General features: G+C 41.9%; 1 long non-coding RNA gene across 3 annotated transcripts in view; it reads left to right on the forward strand.

Annotated features, from left to right (window-relative positions):
• Positions 1 to 18,060, forward strand: part of LOC311604755 — a 99,980-nt gene that overhangs the window by 15,847 nt on the left and 66,073 nt on the right. The gene's annotated exons all lie outside the window — the stretch shown is intronic.

The raw sequence follows: 18,060 nt of genomic DNA on the forward strand, positions 1-18,060 counted from the left end.
AATTACGATTACACAGCAGTAAACACTATTAACTGTTAGTTAAAATAGCATTTAATTTAGCTGTGCAAGAGTTTACAAATTTTCACAGTTTACTTGGTTCTCAAATAATTGCTGTGGAAAAAGTTAATGACACTTTTGCCAATGAGGTGACAGCATGAGGAGGGGCTAGTGATGGGGCAGATTGCTTGGCTCTATGGGAGCTTTTCATTGGTCAGGAAAGATAGCCTAGAAATGATAAACAAGAAAGGAGAGTTTGTGCGTGTCTTTAAATATGCTCTTCTGCAGTGGAGTGTATATGGGGAGAGCAGGACTCCGCTGTTTGCTTTTATCCTTCTCCATTGGTTCAGTCTGCATTCTGCTTTTCTGGAAAGCTGCAGCAAGGCTGATAGCACATGGGGCAGAGCCTGCTGTAGGATCCTTGCAAGAGGCACTGGCTGGTAGCCCTCTTGTTTTGTTGAGAATTATGGGACAGGCTGAGAGTATACGTTATCTTCCAACCAAGGCTTATAGACACCCACCTAAGCTGCAAATAATGTTTTTGCCTTCAAACGTCCTTTCCTCTTGTCATTAGAGTCCAGCATCCTCCGCTTGGTTTAAACCCAACCTACAGTAGCGGGGAGTGGATCGAGGGCTCTACTCCGTGGATGCGTGGCACTAAGCTTTGTCTCCATCCAAGCTGTTGTGATACATGTCCTTGTTCATGCTCCAACTCAAATTTGAGTTCCCTACCCCAAATGTAGAACTTATATATGGAAAAGATTACAGGCAAAAATGTCAAAATGTCATCTTCCCCCCTTTCAGCTTTGCTCTCGCCTCTCTTGAAAGCTGTGGGAAATGAGTGGACCTCTTATAAAAGACAAGAGCAGAGGAAAACTGTCTCTAGTAGGGGGAATTCTAAATCAGTGAGGTGGCCTTCATGTGACGGGATGTCTGGCCATCAGAAGGGTGAGCACTCTGCAATGTGGGGTCCAGTCAAACTGTAGTAGAGTCCAGAAGTAGATGTGGTCTTCCATGTGGCATGGCTGAGTACTGGGCAGCAAACAGTAAACAGCGTGTGAGGACACATGAAAGTTCCTGCCATCTTCTCAGCCTCTATAAAATTTCTTAAACATTCCTCTAACCTCAGCACTTGGAAAGTCGAGACTGGATGATTATGAGTTTGAGGCCAGTCTGGACTACATAGTGAGATGTTCTAACAACACAACACAACAAAATGAACCGTAAAACAGCATAGTTTTCCACGCACAGTTGACAAGACCAAAGCTTGTCTCCCAACTCCACACTCATTAGTTATGTAAGCTTGGGCTAATTAACCTTCCATGCCTCAATTTCCATATACTAAACACAGGCAATGACCTCATTTGTTGCAAAATTAAGAGCAAGAGGGGACCACAGCAACCAAGTAGACTAATAGAGAGCTATCTGTGAGCTAATTATCAATATTATCATAGGTAGTTACATAGAGTCCTCATTGCTATCTATGACTTTTTTAATGCCTTAAGACATTTGACTCCCTGAACTGAACAATCTTTTGATCATCACTGTTTTATCTGCCACAGCAAGGCTTCAAGGCCCCATTCTCCTTTTCACCACATTGGAAGCTCATGGAACTGTCTCTCATGTTAGATGCTCCATCAACTGACACAATTATCTTAAGAACACACTCTTCTCCACCAACATCTCCAGCAGATGGGAATATTGGTCCTTAGTTCTTCTCCTAGTTGGCTAGGAATGGACTCTTTTTTAATGTATATTTTATTCATTATAATTTATTCATATTACATCCCAATTGTTATCCCCTTGCTCTTATCTTACTGTTCCATCCCTCCCTCCATCTTCTGCCCTATTCCCCTCCTCTAGACCTCTGATGGGAAGCCATCCTACTCTACTGTCTGGCCACAGCCTGTTAGGTCTAATCAGGAGAGTGTACATTTCCTTCCTCTGTGTGCCTGCAAGGCTGTCTTTCCAAGGGCCAGTGACCAAATCGTGGGGGCCAGAGTGCATGTGAGAAGGTCAGCAGAAGTCCTCCCCACATGAAGAGTCAGTTTTCCATCAGTTATAGCTGAACCGGGGTCTTGGATTTCTGTATGTGTTGTCCTTGGTTGGTGCATCAGTTTGTGCAGGCCCCCGTGTGTCCAGATCTGCAGGCCTTGATGGCCTCCCTGTGGAGTTCCTGCTCTTCCTGGACCTACCATGCCTCAACTCTTCCCTCCAACTCTCAGCACTCCAGCTTCAAGTCCTAGTATTTGTCTTGATTCCCCACTGGGTGGAGTCTCTGGAGATCTATTTTGGGCTAATATCTACTTATAAGTGAGTACATACTATGCATGTATTTCTGTGTCTGGGTTACCTCACTCAAGATGACTGTGTCTAGTTCCATCCATTTGCCTGCAAATTTCAAGAGTTCCTTGTTTTTAATAGCTGAGTAGTATTCCATTGTGTAAATGTACCACAGTTTCTTTATTCATTCTTTGGTTGAGGGGCATCTAGGTTGTTTCCAGATTCTGACTGTTATGAATAAAGCTTCTAAGAACATAGTTGAGCAAATGTCCTTGTTGTGTGGCGGAACATCTTCTGGGTATATGCTGAAGAGTGGTCTTGAGGTAGCACTATTCCCAATTTTCTGAAAAAGCACCAGATAGATTTCCAAAGTGGTTTTATAACTCTGCACTCTTTCAGCAATGGAAGAATGTTCCCATTTCTCCACATCCTCACCAGCATGTGCTGTCATTTGAATTTTTGATTTTACCCATTGTGATGGGTGTAAGATGGAATCTCAGAGTTGTTTTGATTTGCATTTCCCTGATGACAAAGGACGTTGAACATTTCCTTAAGTGTTTCTTGGCCATACAATATTCCTCTGTTGAGAATTCTGTTTAGCTCTGTACCTCATTTTTATATTGGATTATTTGATTTGTTTATGTTTAATTTCTTTATATAGTTTGGATATTAGCCCTTGTTGGATTTAGGGTTGGTGAAAATCTTTTCCCAATCTGCAGGCTATCGTGTTATTTTGTTGACAGTGTCCTTTGCTTCTGCTTTTAAGTTTCATGAGGCCCCATTTATTAATTGTTGATCTTAGAGCCTGAGTTATTGGTGTTCTTCTGTTCAGGAAGTTGTCTTTTGTGCCAATGAGTTCAAGGCCCTTCCCCACTTTTTCTTCTAACAGATTTAGTTGTGTTTGGTTTTATGTTGAGGTTTTGTATAGGGTGATAAATATGGATCTACTTGCATTTTTCTACATGTAGGCATCCAGTTAGACCAGCACCATTTGTTGAAGTTATCTTTTTTCCATTGTATGGTTTTTGGCTTCTTTGTGGGAAATGACTCTTGATGGTGTCCCTGTCCCACACTTATGCCATTTCACCAGTGAAATACTCAGCCTCATTCATAGCTCTGTCTCCAAACACAGACTAGAGAAGCAGTGCTTTTATTAATGGAGCACATGGTTAGATGTTAGCTTACCAAGTGCTTGGGAAAAACAACCTGGACCTAACTTTTCTGAAAGTATCTGCTAGAGATTTGAAAAATCTTTGGAAGAATGGAACAAATATTATGGCTTACATGACTGTTCAATCCTTTCCTTTAGATTGCTCAGAGCTTTCTTACTTTTTAATCAGTCTAGAGACCCTGTGCCCAGGAGGGTGAGGCAGGAGACCATGACTTTGAAGACAACCTGGGCTACAGAGCTAGATCCTGTCCCCCAAAGTAAGCTAAGCTAAAATGAGTAGTTTTCAGTTGCCTGGCTTGGTGGATTAACTGGTGATTTTTCAGTCAACATAAAGATGAGTCCCATGGCTATGGCAGTTAAGCATAGGATACTATTAATTTTCTGGATAATGAAATGCACATCTTAAGTGGCTTAAACTGAAATTTCTTTTCATCAGAGATTTTTATGTAACTATATATGTGCTATAAAATAGGTATACACATAAAACTTTACTGACAATAAATTATAAACAAATTTATTTAAAGACATTATTTGGTGTACATTTAATTTTGAAAATCAATATGCAAATCTCATGTTAAGTAGATGCACCTGCTTATTTATTTTTATATTAAAATTAAATATAAATTAATATAAATGAATTAATATCAAATGAATATTTGATATTGTAGGACATATGACATCTTTAGTGTTTCTCAGAGTTGATCAATGCTTTCATTTATTACTGTCAATGTTGAGAACACTGCTTCATGTACGTATATATAATAGTAAATGACATAATTATGTTTAGGGTCATTTCACAAATGGGTGGAAATTCTTTTCTAATCCCATGCCAAAATTCACTTAACAATATTTTTTATATAAAACATAAGTCGACAACTCAGTCATTTTAAAAAGCAAACATTTTGTAATGCAATGCAAGGCAAAGGCACACTAATTTTATATGCTGAGGACTGATGGTAGGAAAATATTAAAAGCCTTTGTTTTCTGTAATTAATACATTATGTTTCTGGGAGAACAGAAAGCTGTATGTACAGTAAAGATGCTGCAACTTATAACAGACGATATTCTCAGATTTGAGCCAAGCTGTTTCATGAGGCTTGCGTGGGTCTTCAGCCTGGTGTAAGCATGCATGGTGTGCTTACCAGATGCTCAGGGTTTAGGCTTCAGTGAGGTTCTACAATGCAGCACAGGCAAGCACCACCAGAAACATCTCCGATTACATGTTTGATTTTAGATTAAATTTTTGTCATTATACAAGAGTATGATGTTCACATACAGTCCTAAAGGCAAACCCAGAATCTGAAGGCCATATATTCACGTCTTCATGTGGGAGGACGTTTTTTCATTTCTATTTTGTCTCTCCTGCCACCACACCATTTTGAGACAGGGCTTCTCTGTATAGCCCTGGGTGTCCTGGAAATCATTCTGTAGACAAGGCTGACCTCGAACTCAGAGATCCGCCTGCCTCTGCCTCCTGAGAGCTGGGATGGAAGGCATGCACCACTTCCATCAGGCCCATATTTTACCATTCTTATACCAAAAATCAAGATGGAAGAGGAAACAGAATGAAGCCAGGAGTAGTGGCAAATGACTTTAACCTGAGCACTTGGGGAGGCAGAGGCAGCTTGGTCTAGTTGAGGCCAGTCTGGTCTACAAAGCAAATCCAGGACAAAAAACAAGAAGAAGAAGAGGAAAAAGAAGAAGAAGAAGAAGAAGAAGAAGAAGAAGAAGAAGAAGAGGAGAAGGAGGAGGAAGAGGAGGAGGAGAAGGGGGAGGAGGAGGAGGAGGAGGAGGAGAAAACATAATGAGCTCTAAGACCAGGAAGTGCTAAACACACCAACCAGTCCTTTAGGTTTGTGAGGTCTGTTCATGCTATACAAATTGCAAAGAACGGGCCTGGCTGAGACTTCTGGAATGAGCTTTGCATATGCACAAATTGCTTGATGGGAGGAATTCCACTCCTCTTTCCTCATCCAAAGAATTGTTACAACAAAAAGGAATAACACTGAAACAGGAATAACAAACATCTTAAAGGTTAAAAAAAACAAAAACAAAAACAAAAACCAAAAAAACCAAACCAGTCAGTTTTCTGGTGCTTACAGGATGCTGCTGCACCATCGGTACCCTGCTCAGACCACGGAGCTGTGAACCCAGCTTTGGTGTTGGGAGCACGATGATGACCTCACCTTGGTTGCTGTACCATCGTATTTATCTGCCCTAAGAGAACAGAGAAGTTTGTTTTCTTACCATTCTGGAGGCTGGAAGCCAGAGCCCAAAGTGCTGGTGGAATGGGCTTCCTCGCTTCACGTCTTCATGTCTCTGTACTTTTGTGCCCTGATCGAACTCCTCCCCAACGAGTCTCAGATGAGATCGGTTACCATAGCAAAGACTGTCCCACTACAAGGTGCAGTCCGAGGTCCTGCGAACCAGGGACTTCAGTGTGTGAACTTTGGGCGGGGAGGAAGGGTACAGCTTAGTCCGTGATGGTTGTTAGCAAGTTGAAAGGTTAGGCAATCTGCTCAGCCTTTCTGTTCTTTACCTCGTCTTGTTATCAGTATGCCTCCTTCATGCACAGGTTGGTTTGCATAAATGGACTTGTGAAGAACTGGCTGGCCGGCTAGTTCAAGCCATCAGGCCTCCTTTTAGGGGAACAGGGAAATCTGTTGCCCCGCCTTGTGGGGTGAATCAGTCCTTTCAGGGTCCCAAGGCCACACTGATCGGAGGTATTTTTCTGCTGTGCTCAGTCATGCCCTGCTGGTTGGAAAGAATTTATATATTATAGGTCACAGGGCAATTTATTTCTAGAAACGTCCTTATATATCAATCAGTCCTAGCTGTGCATTGTTGAGCCTGACTCCTGTGCGTGGAGTTCTGCAGGAGCAATGGCTGGATCCAGAGGGGTATAAGATAGGGACTTGGTCAGAGATGCTTCCCCTGAGGCTCCTTTTAGTCAGTTGCTGTTGATACTCTGCATGGCAGCTCTCAGCAGGAGAGCAAGGAGGCCTTTTGCAACGAGACAGGTTATGGAATTATTTGAGGGTCTAGTATTATTGTTTTGCTAGTCTTTGTGGGCTGGGAAGAAAATGAAATATTGGGGCTGCAGAGATGGCTCAGCCATTAAGAGTGCAGGCTACTCTTGAAGAGGGCCCTGGGTTCAGTTTCCAGCACTCCTGCTGAGCAGCTCACAAATGCCTGTAACTCCAGCTCCAGGGGATCTGATGCCCTCTTCTGGCCTTTGAGGTCACACACACACACACACACACACACACACACACACACACACACACTCATACACACACACCCCTTTATAAAGGAAAACAAGCAGCTCATATTCACCGTAAGACAGTTTGACTCCACCGTCTGCCTCTAGGACGCAGTTCTCATGGTGAGTCTCCATATCCCCTCTATTTTCGGAACATATTTGCATCCTTGCTTTATTGCTCTGGAAAATACTGTAATCTTTATTCTTGGCTGTGTATTTATTTAAGCCTCATCTACAAATGTAGCTCATAAACGTTAATGGAGATGAATTTACATTCGAAAATCTATTAATCTAACCCTATTCATTATATAAGTGAACCAATAAATAGCAAATAAATCAAACTGTGTGAAACAATAAAACAAATTAACCAGTATCGTTTAAATAATTACCATCACCAACAGTCACAGATTAACACTTTAAGGACTTTCTCAGTTTACTCTTGGCCTTACATAAAGAGGAACAGACTTCAGAGGGGTCTTGGAGAGCATTTGAGGAAAATAAGGGGAAGGAAGCCGGTTTGTGTGGATTGTGCTGGGTCTTCCCACTCTTCCCTGGGTGTTTAAATCTCCACCATCCCTAAAAAAAAGCAGTTCTCTTTGGCTCTGTTGGTCTTCGCCAACCTACCCTCCGTTTTCTAGACTTGAACATTTGGACATCTCATGCCCAGTGTTATGCAGCTGAAAAGTCATTTCTATACTTGGGGAGAAGCCCTTCAGCACACCAGGGAGCTACCAACTCTGCTCATAATCACTCCCTGGTTTGGCTAGTGCATGCTGGGTGGCTTTACACCTCTGCAGGCTTCAGGGTCTTCGTCTGTAACATGGGATGTTGATAGAATTTCCCTGAAATGACTTCCCAGCTGGCAGTCCGAAGTGTTCAACGCTCAGTGTCATCATCATTGCTATCAGTATTAATTCCATACAATGTCCATTTTTGTAGTGTTTTTTTGCCCCATCTTTTTGTCTTAAAATAATTGGCATTGACACTGCTTTGCCTGTGGGAGATAGGACCATGTGTGTGTGTGTTCTTCTGATGGTCTCTGAGGCAGTCTTATCATCGATGTCGTAAGAATCTATTTTAATTCTCTCCTGGCTTTCTGTTAAGTATCATGAAGCATCTATCTACTCAAATCCAGCCACCACTTCCTCTCTCTTCTTCCTAAACTTAATAAATAATTTTAGTTAATGAACACATGCTGCTTACTACATAGCAATCACAGTTCTGATGTGTGTGTGTGTGTGTGTGTGTGTGTGTGTGTGTGTTGTATCCCAGTGTATGCTGCTTGTATACATCTCCTGCAGAGGCCAGAAGAGGGTGTCATATCCTGTGGCGCTGGGTAGTGTACAGGTGGTTATGAGCCACCAGACCTGGGTATTTAAGAACTGAACTTGGATCCTCTGGAAGAGTAGCAAATGCTCTTAATTGTTGAGCCATCTTTCCAGCCCCAGTTTTGATGATACTTAAGTTAGTCTTTTGATATTAAGATCATGTGGACTCACATGTAAGAAGCACGTATAAAAGGCAAGCCAAACTAGGCATGTGCGCTGTTTCTCCATAGCAATAGTAACATCTCGCAAAGATGTAGTACAGTGTGGCCTTGTACTGTTGACAGTGATACAGACACAATACAGAACATTCTGTCCCCAAAGGGATACCTCATGGTGACTTTGTTGGTTAGGGGATTAAATTTAAGGCCATTTCGTACTAAGTCTTCTGATCTCAACTATTCAGCTATGCCCCACCACATGGCCTTTTATTTTTTATTAATTTATTCATATTACATCTAAATTTTTATCTCCTAGTTTGTCTCCTCCCATTCCTCCCTCCCTCCCTCTTTTACTCTATTTCCCTCCCCTAGGTCTGCGAAAGAAGGGGACCTCCTCCCCCACCATATGTTCACAGCCTATCACGTCTCATCTTGGTAGCCTTCCTATTCTTTCTCTGAGTGCTACCAGGCCTCCCCACCAAGGGGAATATGGTGCACCAGAGTTCATGACAGAGTCAGTCCCTGCTCTCCACATAATGGTGGATAATATCCTGTCCCTTGGCTAGATCTGAGTAGAGGTTCAATATTTATTGCATGTATTGTCTTTGGTTGGTGCAGTAGCTTGAGCAGACCCCCCTGGGTCCAGATCTGCCCATCATCATGTTCTTCTTGTAGGTTTCTAGGACCCTCTAGATCCTTCTATTTCTCCATTATTCTATACTTTTCTTACCTAGAGTCCCAATAGGAGGTCGCTGCATCTATCCCAATCTCCTGGTAAGTGAAGACTTTCAGTGGACATCCATGTTGGGCTAGTGCCCAGTTATAAGTGAGTATATACCATGTGAGTCTTTTTGAGTCTGGGTTAACTCACTCAGTAGATCATTTCTAGTTCCATCTGCTCACAAATTTTAGGATTTCTTTGTTTTTAACATCTGAGTAGTATTCCATAGTGTAAATGAACCACAGTTTCTTTATCCATTCTTCGACTGAGGGACATTTAGGTTGTTTCCAGGTTCTGGCTACTATGGATAAGGCTGCTATGAAAATGGTTGAGCATATGTCCTTGTTGTGTGGTGGAGCACCTTCTGGGTGTATTCCAAGGAGTGGAATAGCTGGGTCTTGAGGTAGCCCTATTCCCAGTATTCTGAGAAACTGCCAGATTGATTTCCAAAGTGGTTGTACAAGTTTGCCCTCCCTCCAGCAATGAAGGAGTGTTCCTCTTTCTCCACATACTCACCGGCATGTGATGTCACTTGAGTTTTTGATCTTGGCCATTCTGATGGGTGTAAGATGGAATCTCAGGGTAGTTTTGATTTGCATTTCTCTGATTACTAAGGATGTTGAGCATTTCTTTAAGTTTTTCTCAGCCATTCGATATTCCTCTGTTGAGAATTCTCTGTTTAGTTCTGAGCCCCATTTCTCAATTGGATTATTTGGTTTGGTGGTGTTTAATTTCTTGAGCTCTTTATGTATTTTGGATATTAGACCTTTGTCAGATATAGGTTGGTGAAGATCTTTTCCCAGTCTGGAGGCTGTCGCTTTGTTCTCTTGACAGTGTCTCTTGCCTTACAGAAGCTTCTCAGCCTCATGAGGTCCTATTTATTAATTGTTGATATTAAGGCCTGGGCTGTTGGTGTTCTGTTCAGGAAGTTGTCTCCTGTGCCAATGTGTTCCAGGCTCTTCCCCACTTTTTCTTCTAACTGATTTAATGTCTCTGGTTTTATGCTGAGGTCTTTAATCCACTTGGACTTGAGTTTTGTGCATGGTGAGAGATATGGTTCTAACCGCATTTTTTTTACACGTAGATATCCAGTTAGACCGGCACCATTTGTCAAAGATGCTATCCTTTTTCCATTGAGTAGATTTGGCTTCTTTGTCAAAAATCAAGTGACCATATGTGTGTGGATTCATTTCTGGGTCTTTGATTTGATTCCATTGATCAACCAGCCTATTGCTGTGCCAGTACTATGCTGTTTTAATTACTGTTGCTCTATAGTACAATTTGAGATTGAGTATGGATATTCCTCTGGAGGATTTTTTATTGTATAGGATATAGGATTGTTTTAGCTCTTGTGGGTTTTTCGTTTTTCCACATGAAGTTGAGAATTGATCTTTCAATGCCTTTAAAATATTGTGTAGGTATTTTGATAGGGATTGCATTGAATCTGTAAATTGCTTTTGGTAAGATGACTCACATGGTCTTTTTTATAGTCTCTCTCTCTCTCTCTCTCTCTCTCTCTCTCTCTCTCTCTCTCTCCCTCCTTACCTCCCTCCCTCTCTTGCTCCCTGTCTGCCTCTCTTCTCTCTCTGTCTGTCTTTGTCTCTGTCTCTCTCCCTCTCTGTCTATCTGCCTTTCTCCCTCTCTCTTTCCTCTCTGTCTCCCTTCAGATTTCACTCAGAGAACAATACACTGTTCTCTCTATTTGTGTAATTTATTGAGTGTGGTGTCTCTGTGTGCATGAATTTATGTGTATGTATCTGCATGAGCACATGTAGGCCAGAGGTCAGAATTTCATGTCTTCCTCCATGCCTCTTCTTATATTTTGAGACAGGGTCTCTCATTGAGCCTGGAGCTCAATGACTTGATTAGATTAGATGGCCATTGAGCACCAAAGATCCTTCCAACTCCATCTTCCTAGTGGTGAGATTAAATGCATGTGCCTCTGTATTCTACTTTGTATGTGGCTGCTAAGGATCTGAACTCAGGTCCTCATGGTTTTGTGGCTAATGCTTTCTCTACTGAGTCAGCACTGCAGCCCCCATCTAAATAATTTTGATAAAACATGAAGAAATCAGACCACATAGTATGTATCCCTTTCATGCTTTCCCCTTTCTGTTCAGCATAAGCCTTTGAGACTGTTGCACATACACACTCATGTTTACATGCAGTCTTTGTGAGTAGTGTTGTGTGGTATGGATTTGCCAGATTGTTTAATCATTCATCTGTTGAGGGCCATCTGAATTGTTTCCAATTTGGGACTGTTATGAATAAAGCAACTGAAAACATTTGTACATAACTTTCTTTCCTTTATCTTTCTAGGATAAATGTTGATAGTTCCACCGGGTGGTACATACAGGTTTAAAAAAATGGCCAGACTGTTTTCCAGCATGGTTGTGCTATTTTACATTTCCCAAAGTCATGCATGAGTGATTGACTTTCTTGGCATCCTCACCAGCATTTGGTGGTGTCACTATTTTATTTTATTTTTTATCTTAGCCATTTTAATAGGTGTGTAACGATACCTCATTATGGCTTCAAATTGCATTCCCTTAATTGCTAATGATGGTGAACATCTTTTCCTGTGCTTATTTGCCATCTGTATATCCTCTTAGGTGAAATGTCTCTGCATGTCTTTTGCCCATTTTCTGATTAGACTGTTTTCATAAACTGTTGAGTTTTGAGAGTTCTTTATTATTCTAGCTAGCAGGCTTTTGCCAGCTACATGGTTTGCAATGGCTTCACACTTTCAATAGGGTCACCCGCAGAGCAAGAGTTCTAGTGATTGGATTTTGAGACAGAGTTTTAGTTTGTAAGCAAGGCTTACCTTGAACTCCCTCACTAGGTAGCCTAGGCTGGGTTTCATCTCTCTATCTTCTTGCTTTGGCTTCTTGAGTGCTGGGCTTACCGGCTTGTACCATCATGGCCAACCAAAGTTTTAACTTTGATGCAATCCAGTTGTCAATTTCCCCCTTAACTAGGTTGTGGTTTTAGAGTCATTCTTAAAATCCCTGCCTAACCTAGCTCTTCAAGATTCCCACTATGTTTAAACCTTGATATATTTTGGGTTAAGTGTGGGATGTAAGGGTTAGTTCAGGAATTTATTTGAGAATTTACTTTCCTTGTGGAAGGGCTCTTTGTCACAGAATTGTTTTTGTACCTGCATTGGTTGGTTTTCTGTTGCTGTAATAGACCACTCTAGCCATGCACAAATTAGGGAAGAAAGGGTGGATTTTGGCTTAAAGTTTCTGACGGGATACAGTCTACCATGATGGAGAAGGCATGGCTGCAGGAACATGAGGTCCAGCTGACAGTCAGGATGAAGACTTCCCATATAATATCTGCACAGGGAAGTGAGGTGAGAACAGGAAGTGAGGCCAATCTATCACCTCAAAGCCCACTCTCAGTTATGTACTTCCTTCAAGAAGGCTCTTTTCCTTCTCTTTCTTCTTTTCTTCTTCTCCTTTTTCTTCTCTCTTCTTCTTCTCCTTCCCCTCCTCCGCCTCCTCCTCCTTTTCTTCTTATTCTTCATTTGTTTTAGATAGGGTTTCTCTCTGTAGCTTTGGATATCCTGAACTCACTTTGTAGACCAGGCTGGCCTCAAACTCACAAAGATCCATCTGCTTCTGCCTTCCTGAGTGCTGGGATTATATGCATGTACCACCACACCCAGAAAAGGCTCTACTTTTTAAGGGGTCTATAACCTTCACAAACAATGTCACCAACTGCAGAAGATTTTTAATTCAGAACATGGTTATTCTGGTAGGGGATTGTGTCCAAAGACCTTCTAGGATCTGTGATCTGTCTGGAATACAAACACACCTTTAATCCAGGGACAGAACCAAGCAGCTCTGAGTTCACAGCCAGCCTTGTATAGAGTAAGTTTCAGGTAAAGAAAAGCTTAGGTCTAGGCATGGTGGTACATGCCTTTAATCCCAAATAATGAAGGTTGTGAAGGTTATGAACAATAAAGGTTAGTCATGAATTTTGTCTCTTAATTTTGTCAAAGGCTTTTCCCTCATCAATGTATATGACAATAAGATTTTCTCCATCAGAATGCTAATATGGTGGTTTGTATTAATTGATTATCAAACACTAATCTGGCCTTGCATATCCAGAATTAATTCTATTTGACCAGGTTGTACACTTCTTTTTTTTTTTTAAATATTTCTGAATTCTACTTATTAACATTTGTTATAGACTTCCACGTCTGTATTCACAAGGGTTCTTGGTTTTCAGTTTATTATTTCTTTTTTTTAGTGGTCTTTGTTTGGCATTGGTATCAGGGTGATAATAGCGCCATAAACTGAGCTGGACAGAACTCCCCCCTTCTACATTTTGCAAGTGATTTGTAGAATTTCTGCTAATTTCTTTTGAAACATCTGGTAGAATTCACCAGTAAAATCATTAGGGTCTGGAGATTTCTTTTTGGGGAGCATTTAAATCACAAATTCAATTTTCTTAATGGTTATAAGGCTGGACAAATGGTCTGTTTTACACTGAATGAGCTGTGTCAGTTTATCCTTCAAAAGAGTTGGTCCATTTTACCTAAGTTGTCAAATTTATGTCTATAAATTTATAGATAGCTAAAGTCCCTTCATGGGTTCTCTTTTTGAACTCACCTATTCCATTTTTACATTGTTGACAAGTATGAGGTTTTGTTATCAAAAAACATATACTTGGTACTGTTGAACAATAAAGTAAAGTTTATTCAAGGACAGCTATTATAATGGGATAATGGAGTTGAGAGAGAGAGAGAGAGAGAGAGAGAGAGAGAGAGAGAGAGAGAGAGAGAGAGGGAGGGAGGGAGGGAGTGTTTGTGTGTGTGTTAACATTGACTGCATCAGGAAAAGTGAAGATTTATAGTCCACAGGGCCGAATGGGGTCAGTAGAAGAAATACTACGAGGAAGGCAATGGGATTCTGGCTAAAATGATTTGTCTGGGTAACTGCTTAAAGTTGGTGGATGAAAAGCTGGGGAGGAATCTGAACACCCATTAAGAAAACTCACCAAACTCATGTGCATGTCCTCACTTGTGCTCTGAGGCTCCTAACTGGTGATTCTACTCCACAGAGCTGTGTGTCTATTCTAGCTCGTCAAGCTTGGGTCTGAGCTCTATCGAGCATCATTATCATCATCATCATCATCATCATCATCATCATCATCATCATCATCATCATTTCATCATCATCATCATCATCATAATCAGGAGTTGAGAGCTTGGATACCTCTTCATTTTTCCAACTAATGCCTGATGGTTGAAGAAAGATGTGAGTTCTTCTGAGTTCTCTTTGTTTGTTTGCTTACCATGTCACATGTCTTTTCAAGATCTCCCGCCCCTCCAGCCCTTCAATGGGACCCATTCTGCTCTGGCTCACTCTGGCTCACAGAGCATCACATTTCCTCTCACTGTGAAAACCAGCTTCCTCCATTGTCCCCTCTTGCTTGTGTCTTCAGCCTCACTTGATAAATAGCCTCCTTCAGTTTGAGGCAAACCTGTCTAAAAGAGACTGACCCTCGACCTATTCTTTTCTGGTGTACTTGACCACTTTTTCATCTTGCTTCCTTTAAATGCCAGTCTTCTTGGATACACCGTCTGTATCTCTTGCTTTTCCACCACTTTATCCTCGTCCCCACTCTTCCTTCCTTGCAGTCAGTCTGGCCACCTCCCCAGGTGATCAGTATTGCATTCCGAAAGGTTGTCAATCACTTCTTGGTGCTCAGGTCTTTTCTCAGTTCTCTTCTGCATTTCTCTCTCTACTGCATTTGGAACTACGGCTTGCTGGGAATTCTCTTCTCTTTGGATGTCATGGTTCTGAATGGCTTTCTTCTTTTGATGCCTTCTGCTCTTCTTTCTACATTAGGCTCCTCATCAAGGGTCTAGCCTCACTTTTATTTTCTCCTTCATTCAATTGCATGACTTCAACCATATACCAAAAATATATGTAAAGAACTCATTTAAAATATTTTCTTTTATTATTTTTGTTTTGTATCAGTTATTGAAAATTGGTTGTATTCACCCTTTACCCTAACCTTTCCCATGGCTACTCCCTCTTTCCTAGCTAGCCAATCACTGTGGAAGAAGGATGGAAAGACTGTAAACGTGCAAAAGCCTATGTAAGCTGGACTCAAGCCAAACCTCATTGCTTTTAAATGTCTTTGTGTTTCAGCTTGACGTTTCTGAGTGTTCTTCACCTGCCACCAAATGCCCAGCCAACCTCCAATAGTGGTACAGTCTGAAACAGCAATCTGTATCTTATCAGACCCCCACCCCCCTCCCCCCCAGTGCTGGCTTCTGAATCTCCAATTTGTGCACCTGGATCCAGCCATGGAGCACTGATAGTTCAAGATGTGGGTGGACAGGCTCCAGCTCTCCCATGTCAGCTTCTGCCAGGCACATTGCCCTTTCCCAGCTCGAGTGACCTTTCACTTGTGCCTGAGCTGTTCTAGTAGCTTCCAGATTTGTCTCACTGCCAGTCTGTTTCCAGGCTAATCAGTTTTTACATGCAGACAGATGAATCTTCCTTCATTGACCCCTCTCTGGGTCTAACTTGCTTTGACAGATACTCATGGCTGTGCTGATTCCTTTCCGATTCCCTTTCCAGCAGCCACCCCAACACCCTTCCCACTTTGGGGTACTGAGCTCCTTCAAAAGTGAGATCCCTACAGCTTTTATTTTGGCCCTCTGTCACTACTCAAGGTGGAAGTATTTAATCTTCCCTTTGCAACTAATGTGTCTATTTCTTAGGGTGCTCATCAGTTCACAGGTTGTAATAGATGATCTTTACTATACAGTTAGGGTGTGTGTGTGTGTGCACACGCGCACGTGCACACATGTGCATTTGTGCTTGTGGTCAGTTTAGGGTGGAGCTGATTATTGATTGACTTAACTCGCCCATCTATCCATCCATCCATCCATCTATCCATCCATCCATCCATCCATCCATGCATGCATCCATCCATCCATGCATGCATCCATCCATCCATGCATGCATCCATCTGATGTCTAATGGATGCTGAACTCTGTGTGAAGCGCTGGGGACATGATATTAGGGAAGCTTCTCAGGGTTGGGAGGCCCTTAGGGTCCTATTTGTTGTTGTTATTCTAAGTCTCTTCTTATTCTCTAAGCAGTGCCTACTCCTAGATCAATGCCTGGCATATAATGAGTAGTGTTAAGTGAATGAATGAAGTAGCAAGTTTACAGCATGGTGACTATGAGCATTCAAGTTGCACTGTGACTTAATTTTAAACTTGCTGGCATTTACGCCCTTTTGACAAAAGAGGAAATAAAAACTAAGCAGCCTAGGAAAACTATTTATTAGAGATAAATAGAAATGCAGAAGTGTATCCTCTGGGTTCTTGGGTTAAGGCTGCACTACTGCAGATGTTTCAACCAGTTTTACAAATGACAGCAGGATTTAAAGAAGCGCTTTTGAAAGATGTCTTTTTTGCCGGGTAGGAATGAATAAAATGATTGCAACTCTTCCAACTAGCTCTACATACTTAATTTGAGGCTTTTTAGCATAGTAAGACATTTGTCCTCTCTATTTGAAACAGGGATTTTATTTTCCTTTCTACTGAGGCACGCCAGCATGCAGTCTGCCCCACTTATAAAGCATATCTCCTCACTAAGGTTTCTTTTCTTTTTCCCTTTTCCAGCTTTCTGGGATGTGCTTCTGTGTTTGAACAAAAGAGTTGCTGGAAAAAAGAAAGAGCAAAGGAGGAAAGTGAGCAGCATCTATGGCTGCCCACAGGTGACCTCACAGTCTTCAGGGCCCTGGAATGGTACTTCAGCAGCCTCACAACCTGAATTTTTCTTTTCTCACGTCTCAGCAGTGTTCTCATAGAGTCAGCTACAAAAAGCAACTGCTTTCCCATTCCCCAAATGCCACACTCCAGAGCTTTGCCAGGCTCTCCCAGATGCTTTCACAGTGTCATTGATGCTCAGTAAGAATAAGGTGAGGTCAACCTCAAAGATTTGCAGTGCTGTTTCTTAAGTTCTTAATTCAGCCAAAACTTAGATGTCTCCTAAATTTGTTGGCTTCTTTGTTTCTAGTAGTGGCATCACATTCTGGGCCTGCTTCCATCTACCCAAGTGGAGACAAAAATACCGATTAGAAAGCTCAAGTTTTTAAAAAAAAGAAATTCACTCATTCATTGAGACAGGGTCTTATAATGTAGACTATGTTGGCTTGAAACTTACAATGCAGCCCAGACTAACCTCAAACTTGTGAAAATCCCCCTGCCTCAGCCTCCAAGTGAGGGAGCTACTCTATCTGGCTAACAAAGATAATGTGTGTGTGTGTGTGTGTGTGTGTGTGTGTGTGTGTGTGTGTGTATGTGTGTGTGTTATATGCATTATAACAAATATACATACTTTAGGGTTTGAACTTAAGGTCCATTATTTATGTATTTATGGCCTTCATGCTCGCTAATCACTTGGTCTCCAACTGAGTGACATCCCCAGCCCAAAGATACTTTCTCGAGTGGGGGCTGAGGACAGTTCATTCCAGTTTCCCACTTGTTTCCCCCATTAACTTTGATGCACTGAGGAGATCTCCAGAAACCTGTCTGTCAGGTTAGCAGACACTTTCCAGAGAGCACAGGAGCTGCCTTCTCTTAAGGCCAGCTATGGGACCTGAACTTTGTATGCTATTTTTAGAAAGGTCCACCTTCCTGCACCCCTCCCCTGCCTGAAAGACTGACTCTTGAGCCCTCAGAACTATCTTGCTGGTATAGGGGAGGCCCAAGTTTTTGGGTCATATAGAGTGAATTCTTCTAGACCAAATTTTCCATTGAAGTTTTCTTGCTGTTTTGTTTTTGGTTAGTTTTGGTTAGTGACAAAGAACTAAGGAAGACCTTTTTTGGGGGGGCGGGGGGTGGGGGGGTGGAGGCAGGAAAAGCCATTCATCAGCAAACAAGTGCTCATGGGTATATGGTGTGGTGGATTTGCTCTCAGTGTCTATGTATAGGTAGAGATTTATGTATATGATAATGCTATGGAAGGGAAGGTGGCAGGAGAAAGGAGCGTCTGAGAACGTGTAAAACAGGGACCTCGATGACGTCAGGCACACAGCCAAAATGGCAGCTGGTTCTGAGCTCTTAGGGACATAGAACCCAAATGCCAGAAAGCAGAACATTG

This window comes from Acomys minous (assembly GCF_964271855.1).
Source record: "Acomys minous genome assembly, chromosome: 9".
NCBI classification, from domain to species: domain Eukaryota; kingdom Metazoa; phylum Chordata; class Mammalia; order Rodentia; family Muridae; genus Acomys; species Acomys minous.